This window comes from Phalacrocorax carbo, chromosome 3, assembly GCF_963921805.1.
Source record: "Phalacrocorax carbo chromosome 3, bPhaCar2.1, whole genome shotgun sequence".
Classification (NCBI taxonomy): domain Eukaryota; kingdom Metazoa; phylum Chordata; class Aves; order Suliformes; family Phalacrocoracidae; genus Phalacrocorax; species Phalacrocorax carbo.
In genome coordinates, this window is record NC_087515.1 from 3,293,247 (window position 1) to 3,311,290 (window position 18,044).

Genomic DNA, 18,044 nt, shown 5'->3' on the forward strand with positions numbered 1-18,044 from the left:
TTTGGAGAAATTGAACACCTCTGAAAAACTGTTTTGTAAACAGCGTTTTATTCATTAGATAGAGGTTCATCACATTCACCGCGTTACTTGCCGAGGACTTTTCAAATTTGCCAGAAGTTCATCAACCCCCCCTCTCCTCAGGTAGTTTAAGAGAATGAGTTCTTTGAATTTAATAAATAGTTTATTTTAATAAATTATTGTTTATCACAAAACATAAGAAGGGGTTGGCATTCCTACAAGAAAAATAACCAGATTGTCCTTTGTTAATTGCTGGGATATCAAGAAAAATCTTATCACAAAGCAAAATATATCTTTTGAAGAAAAATAATAATTGTCAAGGAATGTGTTTATTGAGAAAATTGCTCTGAGGTCTCAGCCTTATTGCTGCGGTAATGATTTTTCAGTCTGTTAAAACTGAAATGTGCTATTCATATGCCACCCTGTGAAGAAGATACAGTTGAGCGTTGCTTGTTGGGTGGCCTTTGAAAACCTTGTCCACGGTAGCACTTTGAAACCATGCAGAGAGGTTGCAGTTAAAAAAGCTTTTCATTCACATGAATTAATTTTTGTATGCTGTGAAATCTTGTGTAGAAATGTTGGAACATCCCCAGCAGAGCTTGTTTTTGCCTTGCATACACTAGTGCATCTGGTCCGTATATGGTGTATCACCTTTTTTTCATAACTTGGTCTGCAGATGCGGAGCAGATTCCTGGCTGGTGTAAATTATTCCTGTCCCGTCTACTTCAGTGCAGATCCTTTACTCCAGTAAGGATCTGCCCCATGCTGTTTGGGTTTCCCTTGAAGTGGATTGGTTCCTATCTGTGCTTCTTTTTCAGGCTTGCATGTATTCAGGGGACTGGAAGAAAGAGCTACGTATCTCAGATAAAACTGCTGCATAGCAAAGCCTAATTAATTTAGTGGCTTACTTCGCAGGGAGGTGGGGGTCATGTGTGGGACTTCACAGCTATCTACTGAATTCCTAATTCTTTAATATCTTTGTGTTTCAGAAAGAACTTCACCTCGAGTAGTAATCAGTTTTCTTTTTGAGGCTTTTTCAGGGGCAATGCTATAGGTTAGGTCACCTGATTTTTGCTTTTTAAAAATTTTCCAGGATAAATGCAGATCTGTTCTTTAAGAAGTCTTTTAAGTCATATAGATTTTCAGATAGAAATTGACTGAAAGGAAAATGCCTGTTGTTTGCCTTCCCTGGGCCCCGGGCAACAGGATGTAAATATGGGTAGTGAATACTGTGTGAGATCAAACTGGCGTTTTTTCTGAAGGTGAGAATTCAAGACAATGTATACAATTAAAGGCAACAGCCTTGCCTACCAAAAGGAGTCCATGCCTTCTGGCATTCTCCACTGAATACCTCCTCTGTTCCGCTCCCATGTATATGCATCTCACAGTTTCTCTACCAAAAAAAAAAACCCAACAAAAAACAAAAACCACACAACAAAAACCAAACCCCAAAAAAACAAAAAAAAAATCCCCGCACAGTAGAACCAGCCAGTGCCAGTTTGTTTTCCATGTTTTCTTTTCTCTGTAAGGGATTAGTCGTAGTAACAGATTTCATGTGCCAGAAAGTGGGTGAACATTAACTATTTTGTCATGCACTGATCCTTCCCACAGCCCTGCAAAATTTGAAATGCAGGAATGGTTATTCATTAACATTTCTTTGTGTCTACAGGAAGTACATTTACTATGTAAACATGTTTTATATAGAACATACAGCTGTTTTGAACGAGCACTCAATGAAACATAAGACTACAGTGCCTCCACTGCCACTTCAGAAACTCTGAGATACCACAGCATTGTGTTTTGGGAGAGCAAACACACAAAGACTTTGCCTGGAAAAAAAAATGACTGGTGGAAGTTTCTTTTTTTAAAAAAAAGAAAAACAAAAAAACATCTTTCCTTTGATTTGTTTTATTGTTTTGTATCTGAAATGCCTAGACCCTGAACTATTGACGCGCAGCCAATATTTAGAAGCGGGGTGGGTGGGGGTGTGTTTATGAAGTTCCCAGTGCTGATTTTAGTAGAGATCCCACTAGAGAAGAAAAATTCAAGTACCATCAGATAGCTCGTTTTGAATAGTCCATGGAGTATATTGCCACCAGAAAAAGATCCAGCGTGGAGAAAACGTGCACAGAATAGCTAGAAGATTCGTGGGCTTCTTGTTCTGAAACTGTCAGTCTCAAATTTGAGAGGGCCTTTACGAGTAATGCTACGTCCTTGTGTAATCCGTGGAACTGTGATACACCTCTCTGCCAGCAGCTCCACTGGCTAACCTCCACCTTACGTGCGTTTTGTGGAGCGGGATGTTTTCTGAAAGAGGTGAGGAATGTTTCTGCTTCCCAGAAACAGCAGTCAGAGTGGTTTGGCGGGGCTGTTGCCTGTAGGTGGCTGAAGCTGGTTTGCCCTTTCAGAGCTGTAGGACCGTGCTTTTACCAAGGTACTTCTCAAACAGGCTGTACGCTGTAGGGCCTCCCGTGTAAAGTTTGCCATCCCTAAGGCCAAGTAGCACAGGTGTGCTGTGGAGAGGGGTTATGTACAGCATGCCAAGCCCTTGGACAGCTCTTCGCTGCACAAGGGGGTAGATATTGAGGTCCTGAGTTAGCCAGGATTTGGACCATGGGATGGTATATTGTGGTTTTGTGTTTGACCTTTAGCTGAGATAATCCTTCTCAGAAAAGCCCGAGATGGGACAAAGAGGTTTTGGTTGTCTGACCAGTCTCACATTCATGTTCTACATGTAACTTATGTTAAATGTTAAGGAACAGGAGGGCTTCTAGTTGTTTTAATGGGAAAATAGTAATACTCTTAAACTGGCCCTATAGTACAGTGGTAGGAGATGTCAAGTAGATGAGCTCATATATTTTGGACCAATGGCATCTGTGCAAAAGTGGAAGGTTAATTCTATGCAGTTGGTAAAGAAAAAGTAACAACAACAAAAAAATGAGCTAAAAAGCTGCCGTTGACCCTTCAGGATATAATGCAGTTGTGTCAACATGGACTCTGCCCAAACATTGTTCTGCTGTGGAAGCAGCTGGATGCCCTGCCCTCTGGTTTATATAGCGCCGAAGGGAGGGGGTAAGGAGAGACGAGGTGAGGGAAGAGGGAGGGGAAAAAGAGGCAGGAGGGAAGATAAAGCAAACCCAGCTCACCTCTTCAGCACCACACCCAGAACTGAAAATGTCCTGCGGCTGGCTCTCTTGGTGCTTATTTCTTGATATTTAGGGACCTGCATCGGCAGAGAATGAGCGTCTACCTCAAAGTCACAGGCATTGTTACAAGGAAGCAATTTTTCTCCTTCCTTTACAAATATTTTCCTTCGGGAGGGAAGGTGGAGGTGGAGAAAGTGGGGTAGGGGAGAGAGTAATAGCTATTTCTGTCTGGCCTGTTATATTTGAGGTCTAATTTATAGTATTCCGTGTAGCATGACGGTGTCATTTTAATGGCGTATTAACGCTGAAGTCTAGAATATTTATTTGGTTGAAAAATGCATCTAATACTAAATACATCTCTGGGGAGATGGCTGTGGGATGATTACAGAACTGATGGCCATCAAATTGATAGCATTGCTCTGTCCTCCTGAGTCTTCTGCTGTAAAAAGTGGGACAGGGCGTTTTCTGGTTAAGAATAATGGTCTCTGTGCTATCCTCGGGGGCAGATGTGGCCCAGCACCTGCGCTCTGGATTCAGGAGAGACAGAGCTGCTACACAATTATCTTCCAGTTTGCTGTTAATTTCTATTCAGATTAATCAGTAGTTGCTTGACAGCTTGACATGAGGAATCACATTGTGAGCTTTAAAGCTTTACCACACGCCATTGTTGTTTATTTATTTACAGTCTATTATTCATGCTAGAAATACTGGCCAATTTAACCTGATTTGTAATCTTCCTTCCTTCCTCTTCTTTTTTTTTATTTTTGGCTGCCGTCTCCCATGTGATTTGCATATGTATAAAGCCAGGGGGGTTTATTGCTGGGGTGGTTTTTTTTTCGGTTGACTATCTGCACCAGGTAATATGAGATAGTGCCCAACAGAGATTCTTAGCATCCCTTACTTTAAACCAGGTTAATGTACTGAAGCAAGCGAGACATTACCGATCTCAGGAGACTGGCCTGAGCGTTACAGCTGCATTTTTGTGTATTATTTGCGCTGTGGCCGTGACTGGATGTCCTAAGTGAGACTATAAATCGTAACTGAACTGAACTGGATTTCTCAGTTTCATTATGCGATGCTATGTACAGATCAGGCGCGAGCAACCACCTCTGCAAATATGTGTTCTTGATTCATGGAGATTAATTTAACATGGACTGTGTCAATGCTACGCTATGGATATTTTGATAGTTTATTTTCATTGACATTCAAGCAAGGCGCGGTCCTGTCTGCGGGAAAGACAGGACGCATGATGGAAGGAGCCCTGCACCCGTGCATCTGCAGCATGGTGATCTATAGCTGGGGCTTCTGCGGGCTCGGAGGAACCAGGGTGTGAGCATGAGTGCACCGGTTGTGTACGTCGGTGGGGCTGTGACGGCAGGGATTCACCTGCCCACACCCTTGCTGGATGGCAGGGACTGCAGCTGTGAGCAATCAAGGGGAAGCTATCGTTTCCTTTTGACTTTTACAGACTGGCCTAATGTAAGTTCTATTTGTTCAGGTGTTTTTATCCAAATTTTCCAAAGATCCTGAGTTTGACCTTTGTATATGTAGTTTCCCCTCCAATTAGCAAAAAGCATTTAGAAATATCAAGGATGGGACTAGAAGGGGCCTCTGGGGTGCCGTAGGCTGCTGTATGCAGATTGAACCCGATCTTTTCCGGTTGTATCAAGTGCCAGAAATAATTTGTCTCTCCTACTTTTCTGTTTGCTGTGCTGCTGTATCAGAACCTTGCTCAGGTTGCTTAGAAACCCTTTTCTAGTATCCTTTTTTTTTTTCACAGCCCATTCATATTCACTTGTTCTCGTGCCTGTACTGTCCCCTTGTCGGGTAGCTCTTCTCTCTTTCTAACATTTACACATCAACTTGCTCTATTTATAAGGAACCATATCCTTTCTCAGTCTTCATATTGCTAGGCTAAACAAGCTCAACCTCATCAAATAGGTTCGTTATTTCCTGGATATACCCAGTAGCCTTTCTCTGCACCTGTTCTGGTTTCAGTTCCTCATGCATGGGACCAGCCTTGCACAACCCTACCAGTCTTGTGGTTGAGGTTGCACCACCATCTACCATAATGGCAGAAATATCTGCCTGCCTGCACTGGCTTTACTTCACACGCGACACACTAAGACCACATCTGCCTTTGCCACGTCTCCTTTTCATGGGTCCTGGTCATTCTATAATCATCTAATAAATAAAGGTCTTTTTCCTCTCGTTCGTCCCTAAGTCAGCATGCAGGGTTTGTTTTTTTGCTTTGTTTTTTTGCTCTGGAACAATGCCGTGCACTTATTCAGAACTCCCTTGCACCGACCTCTCTTGAAATATTTGTTAAAAATATTGCCACTGATCTTACAGCTTCACATGATGCTTTTTTTTCAGGCTCCTGAGATGGACCCTACTCAGTCGCTTTTTTAGTTCACAGCTTTTTTAGATGCAGCGGCTTCCATCGCCACAGCCTTCTTCCCATTAGCCATCCTGCCTCTCTTCCACCTTTTACATCACCTTCCCTCGCAAGGCCTGGTGGCAAAGCCTTCATCTAGATTTCAGATCCTACTAGAACACTTGTGATGTCTTTAAATTTAGAAGGGCCTATTTTTCCATGGTTTTCAATATATTTAATGCCTGGTTCTTTTTTTACTTTGGGTTTGGTTTTTTTTTTGGGTAAGGTCAAGGTCAGATCAATTGGAATAATTTTGGCTTTGGGGACACACTTTCTCATCCCTAATGTGATTTCTTCAGAGGCCAATCCCAAATTCCAGCATTTAGGTGATCTTTGCTTAATCCAGTACAGTTTTTGAGGTGATCGTTCATCCACATGGATTTGGTGCTGCGCTTACAGAGCTCCTCCTTTGGCCAGAGATTTGACATTTCACGTAAATTTTGTCTCGAAGACGTTCCAGGTTTCTTTTAAAATCCAGGTCAGTGAGATTTTTCAACCCAGTTCACTACACTAATACATCCCATTAAATTCTCAAATGTAATCAAATTCCCAGATTTAATTCCCATCACTTTATCCCATAGGGCAGAATCACAAAAGAGAACTTTGTGTTGGTTCTGTAAAAGCCTCTAAAGCATCTTCAGTTTCAGCCCAGCGCCCTTCTCACGGGTAAGGTGAGTGTGTAGCGGAGCTTGTCTGCTGCTGCCGTGCGCCGGTGCCCCGAGCCGGGGCAGGTGTTCCCGCTCAAGTGAGGATGTGCAGGCGCAGGGCTGGGTGCTCGCTCAGCGAGGGACAGACGCCCACCCTGGGCGCCATCCCGCTCCTGCGGCGGCATGTTTGAACAAGAAACAATAACACGCTCGGTAATGGCACGAGTAAAGTTTTACAAGGAGAGCAGGTGTGCTTGCCTGAAAGATAAACTCTTCCCCCATGCGATGATAAGATAAATGATCCGAATCTTGTGATTTAGTTAATGTTTCTGTCTTTAGCCTGCTGTGTACACAGCACCCTGCTGGATAAGCTGCCCAGAACTGTGTGCCTCTGTAAGCACGGAGCTATAATGGTCAGCAATATCATTCTCTCACCTGGTGTCCTTAACAAACAGCCTTTAATCATTATATATTGTTAATATATGTTCCTTATTGGACAGTGCAGCAGCTACCTTGCATTAAAAAAAAGGCCAGTGCCAACGTTAAATAACATAATTCGCTGTGACTGAAGGATCTTGTTTCACTGCTATTTCAGGCTGTCACGTTTCTCTGGATCAGTATTTAAATTATGTCTGAATTTAGGCAAATGTTTTTGTTCAGTTGCCTTGAGAATTAGAGTTAATCCATCTTTCTCACCAAGGGAAAATTCCTCCAGAGGCATCTTGCTCTTGTTTCACTGCTTATTGATTATCACTCCCAGTTTGCACATTACTGGCTGCGGCGTTGCAGCTGCATTTGAATGAGCAAAAGGAAAGCCAGCTGGTGCTCTGTTGTTCTGATTTTTATATCAGCATTTTGGTTTCAAAGACATTTATCTAATCTTATTAACTGGCTTTACCAAGAGGATTTCCTCACAGACTTAACCGGGAGAAAACAAATAGGCAGCGAGGAGGGGGTGGTGGAGGATATCTTCTGTTACTCTGCACAGAAGCACATTCCTACCTACTGGGAGGAAAAATAAAGCAGGTTTGCCATCGACTCAAATGCCGGCACGTCCCAACCAAAGCAAAGCTCCTGAACTTCCCTTCTGTGAATGGCCTGTAAGAAAGCAAGGCGATGGGCGTATTCCTTCCACGCACGTGCAGAGAGGAGGCCAGAAGGTACAACCTGCTGCAGAGGGAAAGGCGGGCAGCGGGCCCCTGCCCGCAGCCAGGGGTCTGGAAGCTGCGGCCGTGTCCCTGGCACGTCGCTGTGCTTCCTTTGGAGTGAGAGCTCGCTTGTTATGCGTGGGGCTTTTTGCAAGTGACTAAGAGCCACGTGTACATTCAGAGTGACGGAATGGAACATATTTGGGGAAATCAGTTCAAATGGTGCCTACACGTTTGGGATCTCTGAGGTTGAGGGTAGCAAGCTTGCAGCCTAGGGTCCAAATTATCAATGAGGCACCTGCACAGGTCATGGTATTCATAAATTCAGAATCTTATTTGACATAAAATAAAATACAGTAACATGAGTGTACAAGCATACATATTTTATTATACAGTTTCTTAAAGGTAGTTGCTGCTAAAACAGGATTTCTACTATGAAAAAAGAATTGTATCTTCAGTCAGTCCTGTGTTAATCTGGCAACTCTGAACTTCACCAAACAGGGGCTGGATGTCCAGGAATTCCTCTGACAAAGGGGACCCCAGAATCTGGAAGATTATCCAATTACAATTTAAAGGAACTTACAGCAAGGATGACTGACTAAAGAGAGACGTCTCCGAGAGCATTAAGAGAAAGAAAGAGTATGGGCGTGAGAGACCACTTCACTTTCTCATAGGAGCAAAGTGAGGAGTATTATACCTGTCCGTATGTTTTGTGATAGGTAGAGTCAAAGTCCCTGGTGTTGGGTATGGACTTGCCTGCTTTCCTGCCTTTCTTCTCTTCTCCTTCTCTCTCCCCCTCTGCTGTGTGCAGACCCCATACTTACATGAAAAACTTACATTGTTTCTTACGGAATCTTTTTAGATTCACATGTGTTAGCAATGAGGGGCTCTTAACTTAAAAGCTCTGTTTGGGCTAGCGCTGGCAGAGAATGAAGGATTGCTGTTAGTCCTGGGCTCAGTCAGGGGAGTGGCAGATGGCTTCATCTCCTGGGAACAAAAGGGATGTTCCAGGGAGCCATTGCCTTGGAAATCCCACCCAGAGCACAACCGTCAAGAGCGACTAGCTCTTCTTAGGTGCTGAGAATTGTCCACAGAGGAGCTGGTATTACCATGGCTGGAAGGAGAGTTGCATGATGATGCATTCCCATCCCGTGCCCATCACAGCTATTGCTGTCCATGAGCAGGCACGAGAGCATCTCCCATTGATCCCGAAGCAGTTGAGATTGACCCCAGATCAAGCCCATTCACCCTCCCTCCTTGCTAACGGCGTGTGTCTGAATCACCCTTTGCCACAGCCGGGCAAACCTTCCTCCAGCCACCTTCTGCTTCAGCCGGCGTGGCCGTGAGGCAGTGGATTGCCTGGGTGTAAGCTGGGAGCTCTGGTTACGTGCTGTAGCCTCTCTGGGGGCTGAAGGATGGTACGCTGGAGCGCGCCTACCTCCTTCCAGTCTGCAGAGCCGTCCTGCCCTGGCAGTCACGGGGACCTCATCCCACCTTGTGCTCAGGTGTTTTTATAGAATGACATAAAGGTCAGAGAAGTCCTGAGGACTAATGGAAACAACACACCTATTACTGATATCGCATCTGTTAAAATGACATCAGTAAGAGCAAAATACAGGACATCAGTGCATCTATCATGATGAAGAAGTATGGTTTTTTTCCCCAAACAAATTTACCTACGTTTCTGTAGGCTCAATGCCTGTCCTCATGGGGAGGCTATTACAAAATAAGGAAGAAGAGAGTGTGTGTGTGGGAGTGAATTTAAAACAGTGCTCTGAATCAGCTCCTTAAACGAATGCCTTTACTCCTCATAAAGAATGCCTTTTGGTCACTCCACTTAACCCACCTCCAGCACTGGCTTAAATGTAGGCAGCATTCAGTAGAAAATTAGTGTGTCCAAGCTGGAAGTTAACACAGGGCAGCCACTCCGGGCTATTTCCCTGTTGCAGCCATGTCCTGAGACGAGAACGGCTTCTTGCTTCTACCAAGTCTTGCATTGTGCACCCGAAGGGGAAGATTTATTTGTTGTGTGAACAGATCTGTTTCCTTCCCTACTCTAACTTAAAACACATTTAATCAAGCAGGGTCCCTTTGAAAATCTGGATGTGCAACAGTGATGGCTTTTGATTTCAAGATCTGAGTCACTGTTTCCCAAGTCCCCATGGCCTGAACCCAGGCTAGCAAGAAGATCTTAACTGTATAGGATGAGTAAAGCAGTCAGTGGTCTTCTTTTTCCTGGTAAAATTGAGTTGCCCGTGCCAAGAATAAAGCTTGCATGTCCAGTAAGTAAAGCTTTGTTGGGGCATCCTCCAAGGATATGAGAAAGACCAGGCCAAATTTTTACTTCACCACTGACTAAGAAGCAAAATTTCCCACCTGTGAGAAATCTCTGTGTGTGTCTGAGATTTAGCGTCAGTCCAAAGCGAGCCAAAATCGCCTCCAACCAGAATTTTCTCACAGTGGGATCTCTCAGCCCAGTGGCTCCGGGATCTCAGGAAGGGGTCTTGCCTTTGCACTGTGAGCTGCAGACTGCACACTACGGCACACCCAGCCCTTCCCAGTGCTGCATCCTTAGGGGTACTCGAGGGCCTCAGACAGACCCAGGACGAGCCTACAGAGGCGCAGACAGCTTTGCGCCTGACCCTAACGTAGTGTTACAAACTACTTAGCAGAACACGAGAGAGAGAGATCTGAAGAAAGGATAAACACATTAATACACCTATGTTTTATTTCTACTTCTCATCCTTCTGAAGAGTTGGAAGAGGGTGAAGCTCTCTAAATTATTCAACTTCTTTTTCCAGTTGGTAATTTTCCTTCAGAATCATGTCTGGGTAGACTTGTTCTTTCTGTCCTTAGGGGGTTCCCTGATTCAACTGAAATTCCTGTAGGAGAGTGTGCTGCATTTCCCCTTTTTCATCTGAAGCTTATTATTTAGTTACTGTTACAGCAGTTTTGCACCCTTCTCCTTACTGACAGCAGGCTTCTTTGCTTTACTGCTATTAATTTGCCTCTGTATAGCTGTACCCTGTTGAACTATTTCCTTGCCTAAGCGTCCTCTAAATATTCCCACTGTTGGTTCGGTGCGTACTTAGTAAGTGACTGACTTTCCAGCAGGGAAATGCTTTGGTTTTCACAGTAAAAGAGGGATTCCAGTACGTCACAATATTTTATGGCTTAACAGGGCCATATGAACTGCCTAACTTCTACCATAATTCTTAAATTGCACATAGATAAATAGAAGAGTGTTATCTTGTGCCACCTGCAATGTTAAAACTCATTTTTCCCCGCTGATTAAAAAAAAATACAAATATATATAAAAAGGTCACACCCACTTACTGGAGGTTGATGCCAATGACAAAGATTTCTCATTTCAAATTACACTTCGAGAGCTAGCAGACATTTTTTAACCAATTTTACTCTAAAAGCTTTTACCTTGTAGTGTCCTAGTTTCTTCATTAAAGTGCCATATGGTACCAGGTGAAATGCTTTGTGGAAGAAATCTAAATCTCCTGTGTTATTATTTTGCCCTTATTAATCAAATGTGCGGTCCATCAGCTGTTGAGCATCCTCTGTACAATACTCTTTCTACATTTCATCATGGCAAAGTACCTGCCTTCAGGGTTGAAATAACTACAGGAGTCAGAGCTTAGAAGGAGTCAGAGCTTAGAAGGAGTCTTCTAGGTTCGTACACAAGACCTAGTTCTGTTCTGACTTTTTGTGCATGTTTAATCAACTTTGTGCAAGTATCCAACCAAGATGGGTGTAATCCATTTCTAAAGAATTCAGTCAAAGACTGCTAGTCACTTGGGAAACAGCCACAAGGTGACTCCACTATCAACATTTGGCAGGGATCTGTCTGCAGAGTAGTTTGGGAAGACACACAAGTTCATCAGTTTTTCTTTTTTTTTTTTTTTTTCTTTTTTTTTGCCATAAAATATTGTACAAAATGGTGACTTTGGGTAGGTGAGTGCTCATGCACCCCTCCGCAGCTGGAATGCGAGCGACTGATTTAATGAGTATGTTTTAATTAGTTCAGCTTCTGTGGACTTGACTGTATATCTAGGCCACATGTTTCATCTCATCTAGCAAAGAAGTAATGCCAGAATTCAGGTCCAACTTCACTTACATAGAAATCTACCCTCGGCTCCAACTTAAATACCAAGTGTTGGCTCCCTTCTGAAGTTGGCTACTTGGCTACTTCTATGAGTTTCTCTCTAGGCTGTGGCTATTTACAGTGCCTTTCCTCTTCTTGAAAACCTGTGTCTTAGAGAGACTCTAAGCCACCCTAGTTTTCCAGGTGTGCATTCCCTCCCTTTTTCTTCCCCTTGTTCCCCGTTCCCATCCCTTCTGCCAAGCAGGTACCCCAGGGGCATGGGCCGTGGTCCCCACCGGAGGGAGCTGGAGGATGAGGTGGGAGCTGGCTCCCACCCCGCAGCCACATCCTCCTTCCCCTGGGGCTGGGCGGCTGGAACTAGCTGTTCACCCCACCGCCCATGCTTCCTTTGAAAATCTGGTTGTTGCACTTGCGGGGAAGGCAAAACCTGGAAACCAGCTGGCCAAAGAACATACGTTGTTGGGACAAATATTAATGAATAAGGACAGTAAGTCTTCATAGAACTTGTCTTGGCTGTATCTCCCATTGCTTCTCTTCTCTCTATCCCCATAGAGATTTGCTTCATCATTTGATCTATTTTTGATGCCATGTGGATCATTGTCCTGCCTCCTCCAGTTACTCCTTTGAAGTGCCGTAGTGTTGTGAGAGTCTGAGGACAACCGTTTGCTGTAGGCTGAGATGAGAGCCATCGCATACGGACGGGTTAAGAGGAACTCAGTCGGTGCCTGCCCTTGAGATAGTACCATTCTTATTTCTCAGGTTATAAAATCTTTCAGCTGTAAAGCAGAAGCTGCAAATTGAAGGTGTTTGTTGCAGCCAGTTTATCCAGCTGCCGGTGGGTGATGCTTTTATACTCAAAGAGAAGTGGCTGGTGACTGTTATTTCTGTGTGCAACTCTTGTCCATCATCACTGTGATATCTGAGCACGGCTGCCACCCTGCAGGAGCACTGGGAAATTTGAGCCTATTTTAGTGAAGTATTTGCCTCCTGCTCTGTGTTCCCCAGCAGGTGGAAAACTACAGATCCAGCTTTATTGGAGAAAACACGCAACAACAAGCAGCAGAGATTTGCATACCAAGGGTCCGTAATTTCTGCAAATGACTGGTCACCTGAACTTGGCTTTACAGGTCACTAAATAATGGTACAAGGTTTATGCGTGAGGACCCACCTGACACACAGGTGTGTTGTGGCTGCATCTGTTTTCTGACTTGGAGTGTGGTGGTGGATTTGTGGCCTTCTCTTCTGTGAAGAAAAAGGAGGGAACTGCATCAGTTTACACGCGTGCACCCATAACGTGTAAGAAACCCAGACGTTAAAACACTCGCACATCCCTGCATAAATAAGCAGCAAATAAGGACAAGATTTCTGAATTTAGAAAGCCTTTTTAGTGCGTGTTCTTGAAGGACTTTTCTTTTCTGAGTATAAAGCACAGTTTCTTTTGAAAAAAAGAAAATCAACATGCACCATAGATGACAACTTGTTATGGATGTAAATATTAATTATACATTGAAATTCTGGAACTGTTTTTACTAGAAGCTTGTTAGCTTGTTAATTATCATAATTATCATACAAGGGGAAAGGGAAGAGAGAGAGGGAGACTGATTAGTGTTGGTAATTTGCCTCATCCTTTCTGTGCTGTTGCCTTTTTTTTTTTTTTTCATTTTGGGAAAATTAATTCTGTGAAATTATCACTAGGGTGCTGTGTGCTCCAGGACACGTCTGTACGATGCGGCATTGTTCTGGCAGAATACAGACTTAATTCGTGCTTGGCACCTTTCCTGTCCCTCTCCTCTTTGCCATGTTTGAGTCTGCCACTCTTGGGCAACGCCATATTGTGCACTGTTCTTTCCTCAAAATAAAGCAGAAGTACAAACAGGGACAGACACACAGTGCTCCTGAAACCTCAGGCAAATATGGGCTGACAGAGGAATAAAGGAAAACGGTGGTGTTTTAACTACAATAGGGTAGAGAGAAGTTACCCCTAGGAGGCATGGGGCTGTTAGTGGGTACCACTGGGAACCAGAGCTATCCTCAGTGTTTTGCAGTGGCCTTGGGGAAAGATTCCTCCTTTTGCTGACCTTAATGGACTCTTGTTTTCTCTGCTTGCACCGTGGGTGGGACAGGCCTGGGTCCCGAAAGAAGAGAAAAAAATGAGAAGGGGGAAAAAAAATCCCACTTAACGTTTGCTCATAGAAGAGTTTTAACTGACTCTGAGATAGGAAACAAAAAGTGTGTTTAAATATCAGTGTTTCATCACGGCCAAAATTTGCCTTTCGGGTTATTTAAGGTTCCGTTCCGCCTCCTGGGTTGCTCAGAATATTCAGGAAAGATCTGGAAAAGGGTGTCTGTGAATCAACCAAATCTGCAAAGAATACAGAATTAGTCAAATTCTGAAAAGGCTGTGAGAAACTTCAGAGGCACCTAATCCAACTAGATGAATGGGTGACACGGTGTCAGACAAAGTTCAGCTCTGTTCAGACAAAGTGTTGCACGCTGAAGGGGAGAAAAAAAAAAAAGGATGTGCTCGTATGCCTTACAGGGCTCTCAATTACCTGCAGTGGCTTGGGAAAGGCAGCTGAGCGTCGCTGTGGACGGCTCAGCGATCATTTGGATGCAGAGCACAGCTCTAATTTATTGGTCAGGCAAGATGTTAGACTGCAAAAGGAACAGGATAGAGAATAATGTGTAAAATGCAAGCGATTAATAACGTAAGGCGACGATGCATTCGCATTTGGAGTAACACATGCAGGCCTGGTCACCCCAATACTCCCGAGTTTCACAAGAAGCCTGCGCCAAAGCAAAACAGAGTTCAGAGAAAGGTGACAGGAATGGAAAGGGACATGTGAAATTTCCCATGTGAGAAGCGACTGAAAAGGCTGGACGGTTTACCTTTAAAAAAAGGCGAAAAAGAGGTGATTGGTATAAATATCATAAAGGTAGGTTGTGATATACAGCTAGCCAGCAGAAAGCCTATTTGGCCTGTGTTACAATTCAGGAGCAAGAGAGCGAGCAATTTCAGAGCCGATGAAGAACAGAAAATGTTTTGCTCACGTATCATTGGCCTCGATGCCACCAGACATCGGTTGCTGAGCCTGTAGCAGCAAGCGGTTTGTCACGACAGGAGTGGGCTTGTGGAGTGAACACCTTGTGCTGGGGACCCACCACCCATGCGATGTGCCTTTGGGGCTTTGACACTGGACTAGACCTGCTCGGATCCCACAGACCAAACGTTCAGCAGCAGCAACTCGGCCGTCACGCTCCTCGGGCACGTGCTGCGCTTTATTTTCATCCCTAGGAAGTGCACTGGCTAGAAATGAACGCTCCGCGCTGCGAACCGAAGCCTGCCGCGTGGGGACCACGGGGAGAAACAATCCAAAAGCACACCTCAGATCCAAACTCAAATGTTAATGTAGATGTATCCTGTGAGCCCAAGAACATGCTAAGAGTCAAAGTAAGGCGTGACATTTGTATTGTAAAAAGAATGTCAGAATTATACTAAAGAAACGTGGAAGCTGATAGCTCTTTTATTTTACTTTATTTTTACTCTTCTTTTGTTTCTTTTCATTGAGTGGCAGTGAGGATGTAACGTTTTGGGTGAAGGACCAAGGAAGACGCTTATACCAGAAGCCTCTGACATCTCTTCATAGCCAGTCAATTATGGCATGAAATGAAATACTCAGGTGTGTTTAATACAAACTGTTTGATAAACTTATGCATGCTTAACGTGCATTCATTTAGATAATTTTGTACGGTGTTTCTTGTGCTGCTGTTTCTTTATTGCTCTTGTCCACAGTGTAGACTCTGGAGTAGCCCTTGAAGTGAAAGCAGTCATATGTTACGCCGAATCCAATAGAGGAATTTTTTTTTTAAATTATTTTGCTGTTTTCAGGTTGTCAGAGATATTCACATCTTTCACAGGAAGATCTACCAACCACCAGCTATGAACCAGTAAATAGGACCAGGAGAGACAAGAGGTGTCTCAGCTCTGATAGCCAAGCCAGCACAATAACTCAGATGACAAGAAGTCTTTTGGGGGAGGTTTAGACCCATGTTAGGACTCTGCCAGGAAACGAAAGGTTTCTGCCAACTGAAGAGGGCCTGGGACCCCCTGTGCTGGGTCCAGCTGGGCAGCGCTGTGGGGGCAGGGGATAGAGGCGGGACATGGCTATGCCCAAGCTGCTGGGCGGCAGCGAGCCTGACAGCGTGCCAGCATTTGTGTCGCAGCAGGGGGGGCATTCTCCCTCACGCATCTGCCCCCACGCAGGCTCTGCTCCAGCCGTAGGGGTGCGTGACTCTATTACGAGTATAAATAAGAGAAAGCAACGCAGCCCAGTTAGCCGTAAGGTCAGGGAGGGCAAGTGAAGGCCACTGGACTGTTTGGTCCCCGGTGGGTCTCAGCAGTTCCCCCGCAGCCCCTTCCGCCAGCCGGTGCATCCCAACAAAAGGTCTCGGGAAATTGCCCTGTGGAGACGGCGGTGCGACATCTGGAAGGTGCACCTATCTCTGGAGGAGAGCAGCTCTGCTATAATTATTCATGTCTGATAATTAACCAGGATGTAATTAGATATAATCACCCTGACAACAGTGTGCACCTTCTTCGACAGACAAGGAGGAGGCCTTGTTGTCCACCTGTGTCTGATCAAAAGGGATAATAGAGGAGCAAGCCATTAGCGTGCACATGGTAAGAGAGCTGGGCCAGTGCTCCCATTGAAGGCCTGATAAGTGATACAGCCGGGCATGGGAGCAAATAATTAATTCATGATATTTTTTTAAACTGTCTTTGCTATCATGATCTCAGTTGTCAGTAGCCAACCTGTTTGAATAATGCTGCATTAAAAGAAAAAGGCCGGCTAAAAGAGAAGAGAGGCACTTTCTGAACTAACAGCAGGGTTCAGTGAAATTATTGCATCACTTTGTTGCAGCAAACAACAAGAGGAGAGCTGATATGTTTCGTATCCATCTGTACATGGCACCAACCCAAAACTTGCTTAACACAAACGCGCCAAGGCCCACGACAGCGGCCCTGTCCTCTGCTTATCCAGAAAGGCCAGGGTTGTGCATGAAAATCTCCATTCCGCAGAAGAAAGGCTTAAAAATGTGATGTGGGAGTGCCTGTGCCTGCCCAAGCCTAGCTCCGAGGGGCGGCAGAGGTCCCTTTGCTTTACCCGCAGGGCAGCTGCACATAGAAGAGAGCAGCAGTGGGGCCATGGAGCGGTGTCAGGGATGCCTCAACGTTCCGGGCAGCTTTACTTGAATCACCAAGAGCAGCTGCTTTCCCACGTGCCGCTGCCGGCAGCCCTCTGCCCTTGCCCACTGCCGTGGCCATGCCACCTCCCCCAGGGCAGAAACACGAGGCTTGCCCCCTTCGCAGTGACTGGTGTCCATCAGGCTCCGCTGGAGGGCAAAATGGGACACCTGCGGACACACGCAGGGGGATGCCCTGGCACCAAAAAGAGACATTTTACAGGGTGCTTCTCAGGGGGTGCTGCTGCCAGCCTGCTCGCTGAGGCTCGTGCCGTCCATCCGCCGGGACCCGAAGAGAAAGCATTTCCCGACGGGAGACGCGCACGCACATTTGCTCCACTGGACCACGTGCAAAAAATTGTATCAGAACCGAACGTTTGTTTTGCGGGAGGAGATGGACCAGATCCAACCCCCAAATGCCTCTGAAGTAAGATGAAGGTCACACTTCGTTGCCAGGTCTAAAGGCTGAAGCAGACCCTGCTCTTACACAGGTAGGGTAAAACCAACGTGTCTGGCCTTCTGCTTTAGATCTTAGGTCCTTCTCCTGAGCACTGCGCATAGCACAGGGTTTTCCCTCAGCAGCTTGGAATGATCTTTCAGGGTGCCAAAATGTCACTAGTTTGTACTTGAACTGCAGCCCAAGGCTTGCTAAGGAACAAGGTCTCCTAAAGAGGAAACTTTTTCATGTACTTTACATTAGAAATTAATATGTTGCAGTAGAAAATACCATTTTCTTTGTGTCTTTGTGATGGATTATCTGCTACGTGCTCACAGACCACCTCAAAAAATCCACGCTGGGGTTGGTGTCAGAGCACCGATACACTCAATGTGTGGAGCCAAAGAATTCTAGCCAGAAGTTAGTCTCTGTCGAAACCACCTAGCCACTGCACTACAGATTTTTTCTGCTCCCTGGGTTGAACACGCGGGTCTCAGGCTCGGTGCCGATACCTGCACCTGCCCATGCTTGATTCACCCTGTACAGGACAAGCTCTGGGTGACCACCAGCTTCCCCCATCTGCACAGGATGGCGCCAAGACCAGCTGTCTCCAGTCAGACGTCCGCCTTTCAGCCAGTTAGCTGTAGGTACTCGGTCTTCCCCCATCCACCCTTTGACACAAATTTTTATTTATTTTTCTCATTTATTTCTTTTTTATTTACTTTTCTTTTCCCTCTGGATTCTGCTGCTTTTTCCTCCAAGGCAGATGTGGACAAATCACGTTTTTATAAGCCCAAAGACAAAGGTGTATTTTTGTTGTTGAATACTTGAAAACATTTGATGAGACTATAAGC